This window comes from Suncus etruscus, chromosome 4 (assembly GCF_024139225.1).
Source record: "Suncus etruscus isolate mSunEtr1 chromosome 4, mSunEtr1.pri.cur, whole genome shotgun sequence".
NCBI lineage: Eukaryota > Metazoa > Chordata > Mammalia > Eulipotyphla > Soricidae > Suncus > Suncus etruscus.
The window spans coordinates 56,525,775-56,532,641 of NC_064851.1; the positions used below are offsets into that span (position 1 = coordinate 56,525,775).

The following is a 6,867-nucleotide window of genomic DNA, read 5'->3' on the forward strand; positions in this document are numbered from 1 at the left end:
AAATTTCTGCATATGTGAATGTTAAAACAGACAGAAAAATAAAGGCTGAATTCAAAATTACTATACTTCATTAGTGATTCTCCACATCAGTGCTAGTGACTTTTTAGACAAGATAATTCTTTGCTACAACGGCTATTCTGTACAGTGTAAGATATTTAGAAGCATTCCTAGTCTCACTGTCATTGTCATTCTCTCAGTTTTGATAATAAATATCTTTATAAATTATCAAAGTTCCATGCATGGAAGGGGAGAGGACTCCCAATTGAGAACCACTCTATTAAACCATTTTTTTCTCCTAAAAAATAAAAATGCATGATCCAAAAGCAGCACAAAAAACATACCACTCATGCTTATTCTCATTCTTCACTTGATCTTAGCCAAAAGGCCGAGAAGCGATATTTTCATTCTTTATAATAATGCAAAGTACAAAATATATTAAAAAAATCTGTTTTATGTAAATTTTGCCTTAAAATATTATTTATAATCCAGATGAAAACATGTATTTTTAGCATTTTTTTATAAGCAGTCTCAGAAACTCAGCTGAGATGTGTATAAACCGATATCCCTTTACTTCCTTTATGTTGGTTCTTTGGCATATGGAATCTCACTAATTCAAAAAAAACAATGAATGCCTCCTAAAGTTAATTAATTCATAGAGTGCATAAACATATTATTCACAAATGTGATTTTCTAATACAAACCAGTTTACATACCCATGCATGAAGCATCTCTTATTGTGTGTTCCAGGGAGAAATGCTGAAATCCTGAGTCCTTTCCTCTGAGGAATTTGGAATAGTAACCATCTGTTTCAGATAAATTGCTTCCTGACCTGTTGACATAACTATATTTCAAATGTTCTCTTATAAACCATTTTGAACAAAAATCATAAATCACAAGATAGTGTTAATAACTGTTTTTACAAAGCGCAAAGGAACAAAATTAATCTAATACTAATAAAACAGAAGTGCCACTTTAACAAAGTTCTTTACCTTTCTATATTTTATGTTTGTTTGTTTTAAGGTCACACCTGGTGGTGCTCAGGGATTACTCCTGGCTCTGTGCTCAGAAATCGCTCCTGGCGGAGTTGAAGGACCATAATAGATGCCAGAGATCAAACCCAGGTCAGCCGCTTGCAAGGCTAATGCTCTACCCACTGTGCTATCACTCCAGCCCTTTCCTTTGTACTCTTTCCATTTTAAGTTGATTCTTAAACTTTTGGATTTGTATCCCTTTTATTTTCTAGTATCATTTTTTAATAAGTTTAGTTTTAAAGGTGCTTTTAGGAGAAGGTATTAAGAGTATGGGCCCAGAACGGTGGCGCAAGCAAGCGGTAAGGTGTCCTTGCTCGTGCTAGCCTAGGACAGACCATGGTTCAATTCTCCAGCATTCCATATGGTCGCCCAAGCCAGCGATTTCTGAGCGCATAGCCAGGAGTAACCCCTGAGGGTCACCAGGTATGGCCCCACAAAAAAAGGAATAAATTTATGAAAATGAATGTACTCTTGGTAAAAATAGAACTGGCTTTAAAATAATGTTTATAAGTTTGTGTGTTCTATTTCACCCACTTTCTTTTCACTTTTTGAGAATAAGTATAATATAAAAACAATTGTAATAATATATTATTGTATGGATTATATTTAGACATATTAAATATTTATTTATTTTTTTTTTTTTGGTTTTTGGGCCACACCCTGTGACGCTCAGGGGTTACTCCTGGCTATGCACTCAGAAGTTGCTCCTGGCTTCTTGGGGGACCATATGGGGCACCGGGGGATCGAACCGCGGTCCGTCCTAGGCTAGCGCAGGCAAGGCAGGCACCTTACCTCCAGCGCCACCGCCCGGCCCCAAATATTTATTTATTGAATAATCTTTTTACCAAGTTCCTGTACTGCTCTTTTGTAGTGAATGTGATAGTATCAGAAGACAATAATAAATAAATAAGTAAATAATCATCTCAAATGGAGAGAGAACAGAACATAGTGGTGTAGGCCTGATGGATGTGCTACTTAAAACAGGTTTCTGAAACCATGGACTAAAGTCTTCTCTATTATAGATTTTTATTTAAGTGCAAAACTAAATAAAGATAGACTTGTTAGTATAATAATACAGTAAGACTTGTAATGACAATAACCAGTACTTAGCAGCATTACATTACTAGTCATTATTATTGCTATGATAAATTATCATTCAATATGTAAAATTTGGATTTTCTTAAAATTTATTACAGCTTTTTTTGTAATTTTATTGGATGCCAGCTCCTTTCTGATCTAAACCAAGACTCTTTTAGCAAGACTCATTACTCCTAAAGCATGCTAGTTGCCACACAACACCATAGCAAGATGTTATATAAAAACAAATATTACAAGGCAGGGATTTTGAATATACAATTCATTTCTTAAACAGTGTTTTAATATTGATAATTAGGCAAAGAAGTAACCATAGATGGAAAAGTTTTCAGCAGTTTTCTTAAAATTTTCCTCCATAACTCTTGATATAACTTCTTTTATTTTCATTTTTATCATTTTTATATGAAAATAGTAAGTAGTGGGGCCGGCCAGGTGGCGCTAGAGGTAAGGTGTCTGCCTTGCAAGCGCTAGCCAAGGAAGGATCCTGACTGTGGTTCAATCCCCTGGCGTCCCATATGGTTCCCCCAAGCCAGGGGCAATTTCTGAGCGCTTAGCCAGGAGTAACCCCTGAGCATCAAACAGGTGTGGCCCGAAAATCAAAAGAAGAAGAAGAAGAAGAAGAAGAAGAAGAAGAAGAAGAAGAAGAAGAAGAAGAAGAAGAAGAAGAAGAAGAAGAAGAAGAAGAAGAAGAAGAAGAAGAAGAGAAAATAGTAAGTAGTTTTAGCCTTTTGTATAATTTCTGAAATCTTCATTGAAATTAGTTAGTTGCAAATACATGTTTGCTAAGAGTCTGTAGTTAGCTCCAATAGTTTTCGATGTAAACATTTAAAAAGAAAAAATAAACCTGAACTGTGGAAAGTATTAAATGTATTTTAAGAGTAGTCATTTAAATTTTTAATCTAAATGTTGTGAAAGGAAGAATAATCCCTAAGAAAATAATTTTATATATCTTTACATATGATTAGGGGAATTTGAGGAAAATTCAATTTTTGAACATGAGTTAGAAATTAATAGATTAAACAATACCATTAAGAATTTTCATACATTTATATGGACCTTAAAGTGAATACTCTTATTATGCTCACATTATAAACAATAAAATATTCCAAAATAAAAAACAATAATATCAAGTTCACACAAAAATTATGATTAAAAGAAAATAATTATTCAAATCAAGGAACTAAGACTATTGACTCTATTCCATTTAATACTTATACTACTCCTATTCAAAGAGCAAGTAATATTAATATCAATTTTCAGTAATACAAATCACAAGAATTTCAATTATTAATAATATTTATATTTTGGGTTAAAATATTTCAAAATAACTGCTATCATTTAGTACTTTCATTAACAATAAAGAAGGCATTTAAAAAGAAATATCTCTAATTTCTCAAGAATTGCTTTTTTTTCTTATCTTAACATAGGATATAACATAGAATATGTATGATCTATTGCATAAGCAACATAAATAAATTGTCTTGTAGTTGTTTATTCAAACAATTGCAATTTTAATGTTTTTTGTTTTTTGGGGGGCTTTTTGTTTGTTTGTTTTTGGGCCACACCTGGTGATGCTCAGGGGTTACTCCTGGCTGTCTGCTCAGAAATAGCTCCTGGCAGGCACGGGGGACCATATGGGACACCAGGATTAGAACCAACCACCTTTGGTCCTGGATTGGCTGCTTGCAAGGCAAATGCCACTGTGCTATCTCTCCGGGCCCAATTTAAATGTTTTTATTAACTTCTTGGGAATCTGTGATTTAGAGTGAATAAAGGAAGATATGAAGACAGACTCCAAAAGATATTTATCATTTAACAATGAAGTTTAAAGCCAGACATTTCCTTTATGATACAGATGGAAAGAACACTATTAAAACAAAGTTATACAAAAGAGAACTATAATTCATGTAATTCAAAAGAATTCACAGAAACAGATATTATTTTAAAATATGCAGAAAATGCCTTTTGTTTTTTATTCCAGAAAAATGATAATCACACATAGCTTCCAGGCATTATAAATCTAAAGACTAAGAAATTCTTGTTTTTTTTCTGTTTTTGACCACCACCCAATCATTATGTTTTATGAACCATGGGATTTAAAATAAAATTAGAATGACAGTGAATCATTTTAACATATTATTTACAGTATTTCTGGGAAATACAGATCCACTAGAATACTTTTTTTAAATGATAAAAGTTTGGCTGTCTTGACTCCCTGCACCTCTGCCATCTCAATTCGGGTGCATGTATTTATTGAGAGGGACTTCCTTCTTCCTGCTACATTAGGCCCCCTTCAAACACCAGTTTCAAGGCCAATCTCTCCCCCTTAGTACAAGCCCTCTCCCCTCAAGATTTCCCACCCCACAACCTGGAGCCCATCTAAAATCCCTGTGTCTCTGCCATCTCAATTCAGGTGTATTTACCAAGTGAAGAACTTCTTGATTTATGCTATATCGGGACCACCTCAGCCACCAGTATCAACTCCAATCTCTCTGCCAGCTCTGCCCTCTGTCTACTACCTCTCATGACTCCCTATGCCTCTGCCATCTTATTTCAGGTGTGTTTACAAAGAAAGACTTTCTAGCTCCTGCTACATCAGAACCACCAGAGCTTCCAATATAATTGTCAATCTATCTTCCCAGCTCTACCCCCCTCCCCCAACCCACCGCCCATCTTGACTCCCAAGAGAAAGATTTCCTGGTTCCTCCTACATCAAGACTCCCTCAGCGTTGATTATCATGGCCAATTTCTTCCCTCCAGTGCTACCCCCAACACAGCTGCTACTCATCTTGACTTCTGGTGTCTCTGCTATCTCAACTCAGGTGCATGTACCAAGAGGAAATTCATGGCTCCTGCTACAAAAGGACCCCTTCAAACTCCAGCATCAATACCAATCTCTTCTCCCAGCACATTCCCCCATCCATCTTCCATTTATTCTCCCTGAACCTCTGCCATCTAAATTCAGGTGCATTTACCCAGAGAGAGACTTCTTGGTTTCTGCTACATCAAGACCTCCTCAGCCTCCAGTATCACCAGCAATCTCTTCTCCCCAGAACTTCCCCCTGCCCACTACCTGTCTTGATTCCCATTGTCTCCCAAACCATACAGATGCTAATGCTTCTGATATATTAATGTATATCCAATATTTTCAGGCTATATATATATATTTACATATCAAAACTCAGTCCACCAAACCAAATAATTAGTTGGCAAGTTTTTCTATCTTTTTATAGAATCTTCCATGATTAGGAAAATGATCTACAAGACAAATATACTTCTAGCCACTTTTCATGCAATCCATTCAATAGATCACAATCTAATAAGATCAAGGGAACTAAAAAGTCCATCATCCCATTGAACTAAATGCAAAAAAAAAAAGTTGAAACTGTGGAAAACAATGAAATTGGGGATATGGAGAGAACCTAGTTAAATTTGCAAGTCCACCAAAATACCTTAAGCCTTCTATATGAGGAACTAAAATAAACAATTCAACAATCTCAAAGAAATCTTTCAGAAGAGGAAAGAATACAAATGGAATTTAAGGAACTAAAGACCATGTTAGCAAGGCAAGCTTGCGGAATTAAACAGGTGGAAAACCATATAAACAAACTTGAAAACAAATACCAAACCCAATATTGATAAATAAGTCAAAAAATAAAATAGATAAAACAATGGAAAAATGTAAGGTACTTAATGAGCAAAGACAAAAATAATCTCTGAACTATAGGATCACCAGAAGGGGAGGAAAAGGAAAAGGAGAACAAGTAGTGAGATAGATAATAGCATAGAATTTCCCTACTCTCTATAAAAATGCTGCTGTACAAATCCAAGAGGCAAAAGAGTGCCAAACAAAATGAACACTATCAGAACAACATCGAGACATATAATAATCCAAATGGCAGAGAGAGAGAGAGAGAGAGAGAGAGAGAGAGAGAGAGAAGTGGACTCTTTAAATCAGTAAAGGAGAAGAAAAATCCTAAGTAGAAAGAAAAGAACATAAGAATCAAACCATACTTCCCATATAAAACTGTCCAGGCAAGAAAAGAGTGGAATGTTATATTCAAATTACTGAATGAAAGAAATTTTAAACCAAGAGCTCACTACCAGGAAAATTCTTATTTATTTTGGAGGGAGGATAAAATCATTCTCAGACCAACAAAAAATAACTTGCAACATTTGTGCTAAATAACCTGACTCTAAATGAACTACTCTAAGATCAAATTCATAAATCAAATACAAAATTATAACAGCAACAACTCTACACAATATAATAGCATAAAAGCTCTCTCTGTCAATAGTTTCCTTAAATGTCAATGGGAACTAAAATCTCTCATCAAAAGGCATAGAATAGCAGAAACAGAAACCAGACATTTATTGCTTGCAGGAAACACACTTAATATCTCAGGATAGACACAAGATCAGAGTAAAGGGATGTAAAGCAATTATACAAGTTACTGGAAATTTCTGGGACTACCATTCAACCTCAATTAAGTACTAAGAGACAAGAATGGACATTATGTACTGATCCAGAGAGTAATAGACCAACAAGTACTAACATTGAACAACATATATTTACCAAATATAGTCAACAAAGTGTGTAAAGCTTCTGATCAAAACAAGAAAAATATGGACCCTAATATGATAGTAGTGGGAGATTTCAACATGCCACTCTCACCACTGAATATCTGATACACTAGGCAGAATATTAGCAAAGAAATAAGAACTCTAAAGGAGTTAGGAA

General features: G+C 34.8%; 1 pseudogene; it reads right to left on the reverse strand.

Annotated features, from left to right (window-relative positions):
* Nucleotides 1-241: 241 nt before the first annotated feature.
* LOC126008188 (uncharacterized) lies at nucleotides 242-397 on the reverse strand (annotated as a pseudogene).
* Between the last annotated feature and the right edge of the window lie 6,470 nt (nucleotides 398-6,867).